Consider the following 18,522-nt stretch of genomic DNA (forward strand, 5'->3'; position numbering starts at 1 on the left):
GAAAATCAGTTTATATAGGGAAGGTGCGGGGCTAAGTGTGGGGTGAATAGGTGCAGGTGGGCAGTGAAGGCCAGATTGATCCTTGTCTTGGAGTCAGTCACAAGTGGGATCTTGCTGGCTCAGGAAAGTCCTCATTGCTTGAGGGGGTAGTCTTCCCATGGGGTGACTTTGCCCTCAGGGTCTTCCATCTGAGCCAAGAGCCGAGCTGGAAAGAAGAACCCAACTAGAAAGTTTGAGGTCAAAATGGAGGCAGCCGAAGTCCTCCTCTTTCAATCACATTCTTACTCATTAGTCAAGTTGTTTTCTTTCTCTTCTGCTTTTGGGGCGAGGTTATTGGGCTTGGCAGGGAACCTGAGCTGGAGCCAAGAGTCAGACGTTCAACTGACTGAGCCACCCAGGCACCCCTTTTAATTATTTTTTTTTAATTGGGCCCAACCCAATGGCTCAAGTCCAAGCTAAGATTTCCATTTTTAAAAAGAATTTACTAAACCGAACACAGCTTCACTTTAATAACATATTTTGGGCATATCTAGTGGGAGAAAAACTAATGGAGGTTCCTGGAGAAAAATGGCTGGGAACCCAAAAAATTAAGACCCAGTCTTCTGCCTTAGTGGCATTTGCTGTTTCTTGGGGAAGACAGACCAGCACACCAAACCCACAAAAGATGAAGAGGCCTAAAAGGAAGATTGGTTTTCTACTGAGAATGGAAGTGCTTGGCTAAAGGTTCCCAGTAAGGATTTAGAAATATGTTGCTGATAAAGGATAATTGGAAGAAAGGCAGGCAAGGACAAGGGGCCCTCGGCCTTCAGAGAAAACCACCCTTCAAAGGATTTTGTACCACCCTGGGGAGCCCTCCATCCTTTCCCACCTGATAGATAGGTGACCAAAAATCTAATTGGGTGACAGGCCACCAACAGATTATCAGATTAAAACAGCCCACCAACAAGCCCATAAAAACCCCTAGACCTAGAAACTCTGGTGGCAACCCTCTCAGGTCCCCTCCCTCCTCAGGAGCTTTGTACAATACTTTAGCTATCCTTCAATAAGCTCCGCTCCGCACCACTCTAGTCTGGTCTACCTCATCATTCTTCCAAGCAGCATGACCAAGAACCTGAGGTACCAATGGAGCAAAAAACTCCTGTAACATTACTACTTTTACATCTAAACCCTGTCTGCTTTGGGAGGATTGTCTGTCAGTTCAAATTTTTAAAATGTGAGAACTTTCAATGCAATTAAGAGCTCAGATGCTGAATACAGAAATGGCCAACAACCAGACCACATATGATAGGACAACTCGGGCCCACAAACTCTGAAGCAGCTAGGCAAGGAGAACAATCTACAAGCTGTGCAGTAGTCAGCCCAGAATGGTCAGGAAGGAAATGATAAACAAAATTCTGAACAATGGTTATCTCTGGGGTGGGAAGCAAGGCATAGGAATCGATAGGAATCGGTATATTAGTAATTCTTAGTTTTGGATTCGGGTAGTGGGCTCAGTGGCATTCAGTATATTGTAAAGCTTTATAATTTAGATTCTAATAAATATTGTGTTAAGTGACAAAATTTCAACTGAGTAAATTTTATAGATCCAGTTGTCTTTATTAAATGATTCATGAATCTAGTAGCAAGTAGACAGGAGTCTGAAGGGATGCACAAAATGGAAGGTTTTTATAGAAGGAAGATGAGGAAAGAAAGTTATTAGCAAAAGCAAAGGATTATTCCAGGCAAGGCCACTATTCCTGATGGGGAGAAGTAAGGGGCCTTGTCACACAGATTACCTCATCCTCCTAAGAGAGACGGAGAGGGCCCATGTGGCAGACTCATTGGTGCTCAGTGAAAAACTCCTGACTGACTGGGCAAGACTACATCTCTGGGAGAGGTTGAAACTGCAATTAGATTAGGTATCAAGCCATGGTTTGGGGACTTCATCTAAATGATACCATTTGGGGTCTGCAGTTTTCTTTTTAACATGTTAAGTATATTCTTTAGTGTATGCCAAAATTTATATTTAAAAAGATAATATAAATGTATGTGTATGTAAAGAAGATAGGGAATATGCCAAACTATTAACAATGGTAATTATTTTTTTTAAGATTGACTTATTTCGGGGCACCTGGGTGGCTTAGTTGGTTAAAGCCTCTGCCTTCAACTTGGGTCCTGATCCCAGGGTCCTGGAATGGAGCCCCGAGTTGGGCTCTTTGCTCAGTGGGGAGCCTGCTCTCCACCCCCCAACCTACTTGTGATCTCTCTGTCAAATAAATAAAAAATCGCCTCGGTGGCTCAGTTGGTTAAGCAGCTGCCTTCAGCTCGGGTCATGATCCCAGCGTCCTAGGATCGAGTCCCACATCAAGCTCCTTGCTCGGCCGGGAGCCTGCTTCTCCCTCTGCCTCTGCTGCCACTCTGCCTGCCTGTGCTCGCTTGCGCGCGCTCTCTCTCTCCCTCTCCCTCTCTTTCTGGCAAATAAATAAATAAAATCTTAAAAAAAAAATCTTTTAAAAAAAGATTCATTTATTTCAAGAAAGAGAGAGAGAGAGAAAGAATGCCTTCATGTGAACAGTGCGTGAGCAAACAGAGGGAAGGGAGAGGGAGAGAGAATCCTGAAGCAGGCTCCTTGCTGAGCGGAGAGCCCAACTCAGGGCTCAATTCCAGAACCCCAAGACCGTGACCCAAGCCAAAATCAAGAGCTGGCCACCTAACTGACTGAGCCACCCAGACAGTGGCTATTACCTACCTGATGGTAGGACTCTAAGCTAGAGTTATCCTTAAATAATATGTATGTGTAATTTAATTGTAGCTCTGAGGGGTAGGAGGGAAATGTATATGAGCAAGCACATAATAACAGCTGACTATGTAGAGGGGTCTACAATTGATTTGAGTCTTTGGAGATGGCAGGAAAGCATCAACAGCCCTTGCTCTTCAAGACAAGTGGAAGAACCTGAGTTCAGGGAAAGTCACAGAAACAGAGGAAAAAATTATGGGAGAGCAAAATTACTTTCATAGGATATTTGCCCTGGACCATTAGTCTACACAGCAAACCAAATGCCAAGGAAATGGGTAGATTCCCGGGGTAAAGTCAAATAGGGCTCAGATAACCAGGTGGCAGGGCTGAACACTAGATAGAAGGGACCATGTGCTTGCCAGTACCAAGAGGTCTAGGGACTGGACAGGAAAAACAGAATACATCTATAAAGGAAAGACAGTAAAAGTCCTGACGACTGAAGTAACTTCTGCTCATCCCAACCAAACCAGAATTCTGTATCAGCCACTTCCACTTGGAATCTGTCCCCAAGACCTGTCCCCACATCCGTGCAGCCATGTCGCATGGACAATCTCTCCAGCTAACTTGCTATGCACAAGGATCTTTCTTTTTTTTTGAAAGCTTTATTGAGATATAATTTATAGACCATACCATCCATCCACTTGAAGTATGCAAATCAATAGCTTTAGTACATTCAGAGTTGTGCATTCATCACAACAATCAATTTAAGAACATTTTTTATCAACCCCCTCTAACCTCTGATAATTATTAATAATTATTAATTTACTTTTCGCATCTGTGGGATTTTCCTAGAAATGGATCATATATCACATGGTCTGGCTTCTTTCAATTACCCCAATGTTTTCAAGGTTCATTCATGTTGTGGAATGGATTATTGCCAAGGATCCTGAAGAAAGAATGTGGAAGAAGAAAAGGCCATGGCCTCAGGGAGAAGCCCTGACCCACCTAGGTATGGCAGACACACTAGCTTATACACACACACACACACACACACACACACGGCAATTACTAAAAGCAGATATAGATATCTATCTATATCTAGATATCTAGATAGATATCTAGATAGATATAGAATCTATCTAGATATATCGATATATCTAGATAGATATAGATAGATATCTAGATATCTAGATAGATATCTAGATAGGTATCGATATCTATAGATATCTATCTATATATCTGAGTAGGGTACCCAAAGTGGGACTTGATCCCAAGATCATGACCTGAGCCAAAGACAGAGGCCTAACTGACTGAGCCACCCAGGAGCCCCTCTGGATAGTGCTTTGTCCCCTCTCCTGCTAGCATATTCCCTGCCCCGTCAGTCTTCTGTCCAATACCTGTAGCCCAGTCTTCATTGCTTCTTGGGAAGAGGAACACCTCATTCACCTGATGGGCAACAATTACCATTCTGCTTCTCTCATTTACTCTTTCCATGTGCCCTCAATCCAACAGGTACCACCTCCCCATCAGATTTCGTCAGAGACTGGAAGGCCAAGTGTCCGTAGGGCTAAACTTCTTCTGGAAGTAGAATCCTGCCAAGGGGCAATATCACTAGTGCACAGAGAAAACTCTGGACTTGGAGCCAAGAGAGCTGGTGTCAAGTCCTACCTCTTACCATCCTTACCATCACCTCACGTTTCTGGACATACGCACATGAATCCTCACCTGATAATCAAGGATAATATTATTTTCCCCATCTTTCTCATAGCCTGGTTGAGAAATCAGAATGGAAAATAATTCATATGAGGTACCTTATAAAATCACAAGATGTTGCCATTATTTCTAGAAGCTCTGCTATTCTGTAATTTTAGCAAAGAACAGATTCTGTTTTCCTTGTCCCTACTGAGATATTGACCATCCCGCCCAACCTACCAATATATCTTGTCAGGCCATAGTGCCCACTCAATCAATTGTTTTCTCCTTGGACAGCATACAAAGGGAAAATACTCATATACAGGAGAATTTTGCTTAACCCTGCTTGCCTAGGATTCCTGGAATAAAGAAACCAACGCCCTGTCCTCCACCATCTGCATTCTACAAAAGGATCAGTAATACTCAGAACAACTCTCACAGATGGAACTCAACAATACTCATATTTGCCTAAATGAGGCAGACTGGCCAGTCCCCAGCATGTCGTGCCCACAGGGTATTCCCAGGCTTGGGCACTGTCATGCTGAGGTTTCTACTGCCACAGGCAGACTCTGCACTCTCAGGGCCAAAAGGGACAACACAGGGGAATGGTCTCCTGTTTGGGGTCATGCTTGGACCCCATGGTGGGGGGGGGGCAGGTTTGGCTCAGGTAGGAGCATGCACTTCCTGAGAAGGATACAATCATAGGGAGTCTTCAGGGACACAATTTACAAAGCTATCTCTGAACTGCCACTGCCTGAGCCTGATGACCTTGAAGCCCATGTAGGAAAGAATGCAAACCTAAACATGTGTACATGAGCAGGTACCAGAGTAGGAGCAGAGCCAAGATCAATAGCACCAGACATACCTCAGAGAATCCCACAGGACACAGTCCTCCATCTTCCCCATCTCTAGTCCCATCATGACGACTGTTTCCAACTACGACTCCATGCTCCCCAATATCCTCTTCTGGAACATTCTAAAGTACTGCTATCAATATGCCAAATGTTAACTGATTTTCCACCATCCAAAAGAAAAAATGCACGCTACTGATCCCAGCACTCAAAAGCGCCAATCCTGGACTCCCCGAGAATTACCTCCTAACCTCAGCTCCCACCTGATACACTCCATACACACCATTTATTTCCAACAAGCCATTATCTTCACCCTGCCCCAAATGGGCCCTGGACCCCATGTGTCTTAGCACTGGGAAAGTCTTCATACACCTAATTTCTAGAGCCCAGCTCTTGTCCCACCTGCTTAAACCTAAGCCAGGTTGTCCCTCTTTAGACATACTTCTCTTGCACTTGGAATCAGGAATCTGTAGTGTAGAACTTGAGTGTTTTTAATCTTTTCTTATTTAAATATAGCACATATAGAGAAATGCACAGAGAGCGTAAGCTCAATGAATTACCATAAAGTAAACACTCTCATGTGACCACCACCCAGATCAAGAGACAAAATTGCACTAGCATCCCAGCTGTTGCTCTCAACCTGCCTCCCTCCATCCCAAAGGTAACCTTCATCCTGATTTCTAACACCATGTGTTAGTTTTGCTTGTTTTTGAAATTCGTATAAATTGAATCATATAACATGTGTTGTTTTGTGTTTGACATCTTTTGCTCAACCTTATATTGGAAAAAATCAACCACATTATTTGTGACTTAGCTTCAGTGCTATCCACATGCACCCTCACACATGCACATTGTACACACACACTTGCACACACATGCACGTTTAGTTACCTAGCTTGAATAGGCCTCTGTTTTTTAAATTCAAAGTGTGATGGCTGAGGAAACAATATCACTTTTCTCATCAGAAAGTGATTTTTTTAGAGCACGCATATACATGAGTGGGAAGAGGGGCAGAAGGAGAAGGAGACAAACAGACTCCCCACTGAGCAGGGAACCTGACTCTCTCCACTCTAATCTTGGGGCTCCATCCCAGGACCCTGAGACCATGACCCAAGCTGAAATCAAGAGTTATGCTTTAACCGACTTTCCTATCAAGAATAGGGACAGGGATAATCACAGAAAGACAATTATCATATGATCTCTCTGATACAAGGAAGTTGAGAGGTAATGTAAGGGGTTTGGGGGGTAGGAAAGGAATAAATGAAACAAGATGGGATCTGGAGGGAGACAAACCATAAGAGACTCTTAATCTCACAAAACAAACTGAAGGTTGCCGGGGGGAAGGGTAGGGAATGTGTGGTTGGGTTATGGACATTGGGGAAGGTATGTGCTATGGTGAGTGCTGTGAAGTGTGTAAGCCTGATGATTCACAGACCTGTACCCCTGGGGCTAATAATACATTATATGTTAATTAAAAAAAAAAAAAGAATAGGGACAGGGAATCATTACCGAAGCCTCCTGAGGTGCTGATGCCTCTAGCATTTGCACAGCCCAGCCCATGTGGGTTTGCTTCCGCTCCTTTCCACTCAATAAACATTTACTGACACCGCTTATATCTCAGGCACTTTTTTTTTTTAAGATTTTATTTATTTATTTCACAGAGAGAGAGATCACAAAGAGGCAGAGAAACAGGCAGAGGGGGGGGGAAGCAGGCTCCCTGCTGAGCAGACAGCCCGATGTGGGGTTCCATCCCAGGACCCTGAGATCATGAGCTGAGCCAAAGGCAGCAGCTTAACCCACTGAGCCAGCCAGGTGCCCCTATCTCAGGCACTTTAAACAAGTAGTTATCACACATCAGAGAATAAGCCCAGTCCTTGCCCTCCAAGAGTTGATAGCCTAGAGCAAAAAGCCTACGGATGAACTTCAGGTATTCTGGGAAATCCCATACATCACACGCAAACTAGCATGTCTATTCAGCTTAGGAGGGAAGTGGGAAGAGTCAAATTCTCAAATGGTTAAAAACTAGTGATTTGGGCGCCTGGGTGGCTCAGTGGGTTAAGCCGCTGCCTTCGGCTCAGGTCATGATCTCAGGGTCCTGGGATCGAGGCCCGCATCGGGCTCTCTGCTCAGCAGGGAGCCTGCTTCCTCCTCTCTCTCTCTCTGCCTCACTCTCTGCCTGCTTGTGATCTCTCTCTGTCAAATAAATAAATAAAATCTTTTATAAAAAAAAAAAAAAAAAAAAACTAGTGATTTGGGACCATTCGTTTCCTTCATTTCTAAGCTCTTGGCAGGTACCCAAGCACTTACAGCACCTCTTGGGTATCTAACTTGTTCCTGTGTGCCTGACTCGCCTTCCTCGCCAGCTCGTGGCAGACTCCTGGCGGTAGAGGAGGGAAGTACAACTCATGATTGCCATCGTCCCCTAGGTACCAGGAGGTAACCGGGGACTCAGCCCCATCCAGGGCCTGACTGCCCCTGAAATTTTGGATAACTTTGGGCTCATCCAGCAGGCAGATCACTGTCTACTCCCTGACTGGCAGCATGACTGGGAGGAATTTTCATCTCTTTCTAAAGTACTGTCTGCTTCCCTGGACTTCTCCAGTCTAAGCATACACGGACTGGCAATGGAAGAACACCCTTCTTGGTTATGAAGGGTCAAAGAGATTTCAACAAGTGGTTCAGATGAGGAATAGGACAATGCACTGGGTAGAACATTTCTCGCCTCACAGTCTTATTTCTCAGAGATATTAATAAAATGTCTTTCTGAAATGTTCATCATTCAAGTACATATCTGTTAGTGTGACTCTCTCTCAAGCATGACCCACGCGTGCCTAGACACACCAAAAGTGGGGGACAGATCTCCCTGGCCTTCATTTGGACGACACCACTATTCTCTTCCTAGATGCTTTACTGTTCTGATGCTTTACTGTTTTATTTCTGTAAGATATAAAACACATTTAAAGTAAACAAAAACAAAAACAAAAACAAAAACCAGGCTGTTCTAATAAGCTTGAACCACAATTTTTTTTTAAATATCTAAAGTAATGTCTAGAAGCCAAGATAAGTTATTTTAAAATTACCAACAGTTTTTTTATTCAACTTGGGGACTAGGGACTAGACTGTGTTTGTTAGTGTGTTTGGGAAAAACACTTCAATGGCTTTATGGCTGTAAAGCCAAGATAATGTCCTCAATAGGTTAAGACGATGCTGAGCTATACTGCTCATGATGACAGTGAGTCGGCTTACACTGGGGAAAGAACTCCATCTCTGCTGAACAGAATGTGTCCTCGGGCCCAAATGGGGTTTTCACTTCCCACTGGCCCTCAGAGATCAGGACCCTGCATCTAGCAGTGAATGGAGAAGAAGAGATATGGGAAGGACACTACATGGCTGAAGGCAAGTTTTGTAGCAATGGTGGCAGTAGAATGAAGGATGAGGAAAGTGTAAAGGAAGTAATTTATTTTTTAAAAAACCTATGTAGCTTTATGGTTACTGGACTCTAAGAAAAATAATTTCTTCTTGTTCTTTGTATCTTATTCCATGGGATCCTCCCCCCCATCCATTTTCTATAATGAATTTCCTCCTATTATCCCAAAGCTTTCTGTGAAGTTTGGGAAGTTGATGCAGCTGGTCTCTCATGTACTTGGACAGATAACAGAGGGGGCCTTTGTTTGCACATGGAGTGGGAGGTCTGGAAAAAGAGTGACAGTTGGAGAAGGTGGTCACAAGATGGCCAGAAGACCAGCTGAACTACAGAACCAGCGGGGATAGGCATAAAATGTAAGCATCCTCTGGGAATTACAGGAATTACATGGGATCCAGGAGGCTCGTGAACGTTCAGGTTGTTCATCAGGATCCAGGCTTGGTCTGTTGTGACTTTAAGCACCAAAGGGAGGGATGCCATTTGAAGATTTTGGAGAAGCCAAAAAAAAAGACTTCTGAGTTTGTTACCTGCGTTTCCCCATTTGTTCATAGCTAAATCATAATTTGTGAGCAGTAAGACTTAAAGGAGTTCAGAGGGAGGAAGAGGTGTTCTTGCCCATGATGGCTGGGAGGGCTTCACAAAAGAATTGGAACTGGTTCTTGAAGAGGGGGTCGCAACTGGAAAAAGGGAGGAGTGGGAAGAGGACTCCTGATAGAAGAAATGACAGCGGCCAAAGCATGGAGGTGTGAGGTATGCTTTAAACAAGAAATGCTCCTGTCTGGCTGGAAGCAAGTCTATATTCTTGAGTACCCATCCTCCACATTTCTTATCACTGTAGGTCCCATTCTTGAGGCCCGGAGATGAGAATATATTAAAGCAGTCTCAGTGGAGCAGTCAAAGGTGCTGAAGACATCTTGAGTTAACTGGTGCTGGTTTTAAGAGAGAGACCAATAATCCCAAGAAGACTTGAATTAGCCTAAATGATTCACCTTTGGTTTTCTCATGCCTCACATCCCCTTCTCAAAAGGGAACTTATGCCCCAAACCCCGCAAAATGCTGCAAAGTGTGCTCACGCCTCCCCTTCTGACCATATGTACCCCATAGTTACTCTGTTCCATGCAAAAATGCTTCTGGGCAAGAGCTGTGTTGCTGTCTGTTTCACAAAAAAATTTTTTCAACCCCTACTCTCTGTCAAGCACTGTTCTAAGCATAGGAGATATTGCAATGAACAGATCAGTCCCTATCCTCATAGTTTTCCTCCTAGTAGGAAAAAGAGGCAAAAATAAATATGTAAATAAAATATTAAGTGGTGTTATGAATAAAAATAAATAAGCAGGGGAAGGGGACAGGGATTGACAAGGAGGGATCTATTTACATTAGGTAGACAGGAAAAGCCCATCTAAAGAGGTGACACTGAGCAGATGCCACAAGGGTGGGGTCTAAGCCCTGAGACAGATGAGAGTGTGGTTGAAGAGCTGGAAGGAAGCCATGGCTAGAGCAAGCTCAGTGAGCAGGAGGATGAAGAGGTCAAGTGGCAGGCAGAGACCCCTAAGGAAGGGGCAGAGGAGGAATTATCTTGCAGCTCCTGGAGCATGGTCCCCACCCAGGTACCACAGCCATACAATGCCCATGGTCCTAACTCACTGGTCTAGCCCTTAGAGAGAGCTTACCTGCCATTTTTCCCCTTACGCCCTCAACCAGACTCATCAAACTTTTCCAAAGTTCCTATGCTTTGCAAATGGAGGGAAAAAGGAAAAACCTCCAGAGTTTGTTTGGTTTTTTTTTTTTTTCCAAGTTTTTATTTAAATTCCAGCTAGTTAACACACAGTGTAACACTGTGTGTTACATTACATTATCATACTGTAAACCTTACAGTGTAATATCAGCTTCAAGCGTAGAATTTGGTGATTCATCACTTACATACAACACCCAGTGCCCATCTCAAGAAGTGCCCTCCTTAATCCCCATCACCCATATCACCCCCACCCCTCCAGTAACACTCAGTTTGTTCTCTATAGTTAAGAATCTATTTCTTGGTTTGCCTCTCTTTTTTCCCTCCTGTGTTTGTTCTGTTTCTTAAATTCCACCCATAAGTGAATTCATTTGATATTTGTCTTTCTCTGACTGACTTATTTTGCTCCCGTTTTAAAATTTTTTAAGTTTTTATTTATTCATTTGAATTTTTATTTATTTATTTATTAGAGAGAGAGAGAGAATAAGCATAAGCAGGGTGGAGGGGCAGGGTTTAAGAGAAAAGTAGGCTTCCCGCTGAGCAGGAAACCTGATGTGAAACTTGATCCCAGGACCCTGGGATCATGACCTAAGCCGAAGGCCAAAGTTTAACCCACTGAGCCACCCAGGCACCCACTCCAGTTTGTTGGTTGGTTGATTTTTCAGTAATTTCTGCGCCCAGTGTGGGGATCAGACTCCCAACCCTGAGATCCAGAGTCACATGCTCCACCAACTGAGCCACCCAGGTGCCCCTAAACTTCCATTTTTAAAATTAGAGCAATCAACAGCCAAAGGATTTTAAGTGGCTGGGGCCTTGTTATCACAGCGTCGTAATGAGTCTCTGGAGAAACCCCACAACTTCTCTCCAGAGAGGGGAAATCTTCTCTCAGTGGATCTGTAGTTGGGACTTCAAGTTTCAAAATCCCATAGAAACTGGAAAAAAATGCACCTACTCCAAGTCTGTACTAGATGCACACACAGTCACAGAGTCTCCCCAGAATGGCTTATACCAAGTCCTTGGACTATTACTCCAGAATGTAGATGAAGGATAATCCTGCATGCCACTGGGATTGCCTGTGGTTGAGCTACAAGTTCCACATCTAGTTAATAGAAGAGTCAGGATTTAAATCCAGCTCAGAATCCAGAACCTGTACTCCTAGGTGTTAGGTACATGGAACTCTGGAAACTATCCAGTATCCTGAATATAATTCGTATGGCTCTGAACACAGTGGGCACCAACTATTGCTTTGCATGAATGACTTTTTACTGTCAGGGCATTTTGCCCGGCCAGTGTCATGGAGATTGTTTCCCTTGGAAAATCCCGTGCTTTTGTGAGTGTCAGTTTGGTATGAGTTCTTCATTCCAAGAAGAGCAAAGAGCTAGGCTCTGTGAACTCCAGGGCACCTCCCTGCCTTGTGTTCAATGTTGTCATGGAACTGTTCTGGATCAGATGCAAAGCAGACACTGATTCACAGAGGGAACCTGTGGACCCCAGCAGGTCTGCTGAGGCAGAACCTAATCTGCATCCTTGCCTGGTGCCTTCCCACTCTTTTCAGGGCAACTGGACACCATCCCACTAAATCCATTCACTCATATGAGTTGCAGCTGCACCCAGTCTGTTTGAAGAACCATTCCACTGCCTCCTCTCTCCAATCAAAGCAAGAGCCATCTCACCCCCATACATGGCCTCCACCTTGTTAGACAGAGAGCATCTCCGGAGCTCTTAAGGACCATCAAGGCAGAGCAGCTGCGTGGTCTCCTACCGAAGGACATCCCTTGTAATATCTAACCTAAATATTTCCTGACCCACTCCTGAGCATTTCTGCTCTCCATGAGGAAAAACAACAGAGGGTACCAACTCTCTGCTATAATTCAAAATTCAAACAGTCACTAGTCCCTTCCCACGGCTGACTTCCTCTTTCTTCTTTCATTTCTGTAGTATTCCTAGATGTCTCTTGTAATTATATAAATACTTCTGATTTTTCCAACTTTTTATTGTGGAAACGTCCAAATGTAGAGAAAAGCATAAATAATAGTACAATGAGCACTAAACCCCTACCACTTGATCCAAGTTTTTAATCTCTTAGTAAGCGTCAATGCTTTTATGGGTAGATGAAATGTTTAAGCATAGAAAGAAATTTCAAATATTCACAAGAAAACTAACTAATGATTATACTCAAGGGTGAAATATTAATAATTCTAACTTTGAAATCAGAAAAATGTAAGCTCTGTATTTATTCATTTGATCTTGGTTAGAAATTGTAACTGAAGACAAAAGTCTTAATTAATAACTTAATGAGGTGACTTGAAAGAAAGGGAGACCATTGACATAGATCCTTTAAGAAAACAAAACCCTACACCAACCACTTCACCTTATGAGATAGATAAGAAAATAGTTAGATACCGGTTACTCAAAAATTTAGTTAAATCTATATCTTTTCTGTATCTTGTGCTTACAGAACTAAGCATTTGTCTAAACCGGCCAACTAAAGAGAACAAAACACTTTCCGACATTATCAAAAGATTTTTTTAAATAGTTCCACAGATAATTGTCTTATACCATTTAAATTAAATGTATTTATTATTGGGAATCACATGTGTCTAAAATGTTTGTTTTCAGAAGACTCTGTGCTCACTTAAAGTTGTAAACTCTATTTTCATGAAAGGCTGATTTATTCACCACTGTCATTGTAATTGCCTCATTTATGGAAAATATAGTTAAACAAATGCCTAAGGTAAATCTCACATCTTAAGATGCTTATATTAATAAACAAGAAATGATAAAAAAAATAGAATGCACAGCAGTAAATTAGGAAGAAAAATAAGATAAACCTAAGGAAATTGGGAGGAAGTAATTAATAAAGAGAAAACAGAACATAATGAATTTTTGTAACTAGAAAGAGCAGATTCAGAGGCACCTGGGTAGCACAGTCTTTTAGGCATCTGACTTTTGGTTTCAACTCAGGTCATGATCTCAGGGTCCTAAGATCAAACCCCGCCTCAGTGTCCCCACTCAACGAGGAATCTGCTTGCATTTCTCTTGCTTCCTCTCCCTCTGGCCCCCCTACTCTCTCTCTCCCTCACTCGCTCTCTCTCCCTCTCTCTAAAATAAATAGATAAATCTTTTTAAAAAGAGCAAATACAAAAGGGGATTTTTGAAAGTCAACTGAATAGATTAACTAGCAAGTGTAGTGTTGTTGTTGTTTTTTTTAAAGGAGAACACAAACGCACCAAATAGGAAAGAAAGAAGTAACCAGATAGAGCAGAAATTACTTACATATATTGTTGTTGTTTTGCACACATCTATCCAAAAATATATTTGAAAACTCATATGAAATATATCAAAGCTGACCCTAAAAAAAGATGGAAAACTTAAATATGCCAAGTAGCACAGAAGTAGCATAGAAGAAAGTTGTCAAAGTCTGTACCCTCTATACAGTCCTCCCCAAATCACCACATCCAGATAATTTCATGAAACTGAAAACAACATAATAATAATGAAAATTTTCTAATTATTTTCATAAACTACCATTGTACTGAGAAGAAATGTAGAACAAAAGAGCAAAAATAATATAAAAAGGAAAACTACCCATTTATGAATATCAATGCAAAAATCATAAAATATTAATGAGAATCCAGTAAAGCATTAAAAAAAATAATATACTATGACCAAGGGGAGTTTTTCAAAGGATGCAAGGTGAATTTGATATTAAAAAATCTGTTTCCAAAAGAAAAAGAAGAAAGAAAGAAAATTGGGGCACGTGTGTGGCTCATTTAGTTAAGCATCTGCCATCAACTCAGTTCAGGATCCCAGGGTCCTGGGATTTAGTCTGGCATCGGGCTCCCTGCTCAGTGGGGAGTATGCTTCTCCCTCTCTATCTGTCCTTCCCCCCTGCTCATGCTCTCTCTCTCATGCCCTCTCTCTCAAATAAATAAATGAAATCTTTTCAAAAATATTAAAAATTTTAAAAAAAGAAAATCTACTAATATAATTTCTCATAAGAGTAGATTTTAAAAATGGTCATTCCCACAGAAGTTTAAATAAACTTCTGACAACCAATTTCTATTCTTAATTTTTTTAAAAAGAGAGCTATTAATAAAATGGGAAAAGATGAATACCTTCTTTTTAAAAAAAAAAGAATTTATTTATTTATTTATTTGAGAGAGAGAGAGAGAGCGTGCACAATTAGGGGGAGGGGCAGAGGGAGAGAGAGAGAAGCAGACTCCCTGCTGAGCTGGGAGCCTGATCCCAGGACCCTGAGATCATTATCTCAGCCAGTCAGATGCTTAATCTACTGAACCACCCAAGCACCCAAAGATGACTACCTTCTTAACATTACATATCTCTAATCTCCAAAGCTAGAATTATTCTCAATGGAGAAAGATTAGAAGCTTTCCCATTAAAGTTAGAAAAACACCAAAGTGCTATCACCTGCACTACAAGGTGCAAATATTCAAGAGAAATGATGAAGAAATTAGCAAAGAAGAGATGAAAATTATACAACTTTAATAGAAGCTTTCCAAAATTATCTGAAAAACTATAATAGCCAATAAATAAATTGAGTATGATGGCTGAGGACAAAAATAATACAAAAATCAGTCATCTTATTAGTGAGAAGTGGGTTGGAGATCATGGAAATCACTCAAATTGGTATAAGGAGAAGGTGGTTTTTTTGTGGTTTACAAAGTCAGTGGAAGGGCTGGAAGAAAGGGGTCGAAGCAGTACTTTCAGGAACCCAGAGTACCTGTGCTAGGATAGGACATAATGCCATTTCCGCTGCAGGAAGCTGCTGAATCAGGAAAAGGCTGCCCCACAATCACACTGCCTGCCATGAACTATGTTGGAACACACCCTGAGGACTTTGTCATGCCTTCCTGCTCTCCCCACATAACACGGTCTCAGATACAGTTTCCTGCACGTACAAAATCTAAATTTCTTTTTCTTTTTAAACACTTTTTTTTTTTAAGATTTTATTTATTTAACAGACAGAGATCACAAGCAGGCAGAGAGGCAGGCAGAGAGAGAGGAGGAAGCAGGCTCCCTGCTGAGCAGAGAGCCCGATGTGGGGCTCGATCCCAGGACCCTGGGATCATGACTTGAGCCGAAGGCAGAGGCTTTAACCCACTGAGCCACCCAGGCGCCCCTAAACACTTTAAAAAAAAAAAAAAGATTTTATTTGTTTACTTGACAAAGAGAGAAAGAGAGTGCATGCGCAAAAGCAGCGAGAACAGCAGGCAGAGGGAGAAGTAGGCTCTGCTCTGAGCAGGGACCCCAATGCAGGACTCGATCCTAGGACTCCAGGATCATGGCCTGAGCCAAAAACAGATGCTTAACCAACTGAGCCACCCAGGCATCCCACAAAATCTAAATTTCATGCAGAATGCTAATTAGCTATGATGCAGTCTTGCAAATGAAGTTTTTAGCCATAGAAAGTCAGCTCTAATGAAAAGACACTGTAAAAGTAATCTCCTCAGACCCGAGACACTTTTAAATTCAGATGCTGTTATAAAATGCCTTGTTCTGTGCTGATAAGAAATTTAAATTCATACGTTTTCAGTTTAAACACAGTTGATTAAACAACCAGGGTAAAAGACTCAACTGAGAATATATTTAACTGTGTTCTCAAACAAAAGTGACAGATTTCTTTTTTCTTGCTATTCAATATAAAAATAAATACATAAATTCATGTAATTTTTTACTCACTGTTAAATTATTTCATTATACATTTTAAATGAATACCTTAAAGTTTTATCAGGAATCGTGAACTGGATTTAAGTATAGGAAATAATGAAGCAAAACTAAGTGAAGGAGATAATTACAGTCTATGAGTGATATTTCTGAATCATTTCCAATAAATATGATCTTCCAATGAACTCCCTTAAGATTTCTGCTTGGAGGGCGCCTGGGTGGCTCACTGGGTTAAGCCTGCCTTCGGCTCAGGTCATGGTCTCAGGGTCCTGGGATCCAGTCCCACATCGGGCTCTCTGCTCAACAGGGAGCCTGCTTCCCTCTTATCTCTCTCTCTCTCTACCTGCCTCTCCGTCTACCTGTGATCTCTCTCTGTCAAATAAATAAGTAAAATCTTTAAAAAAAAAATATTTCTGCTTGGAGTTCAGATATGGTTCTTCACAACCAATAAGGCTTGAGTGGCTTTTAATTGATGAGCCAGGTATCAGAATTCATTGACGCCTTTCTGCAAAAATTGAAAACAATCTTGACAGGATAACCAAAGAGTTGATAAATATTTTTCTTATAGAAGTATTCCAGCTACTAAATAAAGAAAGTACGAAAGAATTGGATACAACCATTATGAAAGGTTCTCACCAAGGAAATCAAACTTGAATCTGATAAAGCCTCTAAAGTCTTCAGGTAATACAGAAGGACAGAGGAAAACATTGCACCCCAGCATGAGAATGTCCACCATAAGCAGAGACCACCGGCATGCTAAAGGACACACGTCCGGGTTCATGCAACCAAAAAACTGTGAGAAAAAGGGAGAGAGAGATGGACAGAGTGAAGATCTAGATTTTCAAAGTCTTAGGGGTACACCAAAAAATTACAAAGCGTGGTTCATGTTTGGATTTTCATCCAAATTCTTCACAAATTTTTCCAAATAATCAGGAAAATAAGGATATGAAACAAAAGGTTATTTAATGTATTAAGCCTGAATATGTATTGTCATATATTAAGACTTAATATGTATTGTCATATACTAATTTACAAGATTATTAATATAAACATTGGGAAATTGCTAAATTTCAGGTGTCATAAATGCTGTTAGAGTTGTAATTTTTTAAAAAATAGTTCTTAGCTTTTAGAGATACACATTGAATATATAGAGATGGAATTATATGATGTCCAGTATATGCATCGAAATAATCCAGTGACAGAAAAATCTAGATGAAACAAGTTAGTAAAAAATTTATCATTTTGGGTACATGGACCTTCACCATACTATTTTTTAAGTATTTATTTAAATTCCAGTTAGTTAATATACAGTGTAATATTACTTTCAGGGGTATAATATAGTGGTTCAAAACTTCCATACAACACCCAATAATCATCACAAGTGCACTTCTTTTTTTTTTTTTTAAAGATTTTATTTATTTATTTCAGAGAGAATGAGTGAGTGAGAGCATGGCAGAGGAGAAGGTCAGAGGGAGAAGCAGACTCCCCAAGGAGCTGGGAGTCCGGGATCCTGGAAGTCCGGGATCATGACCTGAGCCGAAGGCAGTCACTCAACCAACTGAGCCACCCAGGCGCCCCTGGAAGTGCACTTCTGCCACCCACCTCCCCTCTGGTAACCATCAGTTTGTTCTCTATAGTTAAGAGTCTGTTTCTTGGTTTACCCCCCCCTCTTTTTTTTTTCCCCTTTTGCTCATTTATTTCTTAAGTTCCACATGTGAGTGAAATCATATGGTGTTTATCTTTCTCTGACTGACTTATTTCACTTAGCATAATGCTCTCTAGCTCCATCCATATCATTGCAAATGGCAAGACTTCATTCTTTTTTTTTTTTTTAAGATATTTTCTATTTATTTGACAGAGAGAGAGACAAGAAGAGAGGAAACACAAGCAGGGGGAGTGTGAGGGGGAGAAGCAAGCTTTCTGCTGAGCAGGGAGCACGATGCTGGGCTTGATCCCAGGACCCTGGGATCATGACCTGAGCTGAAGGCAGATGCTTAATGACTGAGCCACCCAGGTGCCCCAAGACTTCTTTTTTTTAATGGTTCAGTAATATTCCATTGTATATACATATACACCATAATTTGGTTACTATTGATAATGCTGCAATGTAAACATTGGGGTGCATGTATCCCTTTGAATTAGTATTTTTGTATTAAATACCCAGTAGTGCAATTGCTGGGTCATAGGGTAGCTCTACTTTTAACTTTTTGAGGAACCTCCATATAGTTTTCCAGAGTGGCTGCACCAGTTTGCATTCCCAACAGTGAAAAAAGGGTTCCCCTTTCTCCTCATCCTCTCCAACACCTGTTGTTCTTGTCCTGTTGATTTTACCATTTTGACAGGTGTGAGGTGATATCTCATGGTAGCTTTGATTTGTATTTCCCTCTTGATCAGTGATGTTGAGCATCTTTTCATCATA

The sequence above is a fragment of the Mustela nigripes genome, chromosome 13 (assembly GCF_022355385.1).
Source record: "Mustela nigripes isolate SB6536 chromosome 13, MUSNIG.SB6536, whole genome shotgun sequence".
NCBI lineage: Eukaryota > Metazoa > Chordata > Mammalia > Carnivora > Mustelidae > Mustela > Mustela nigripes.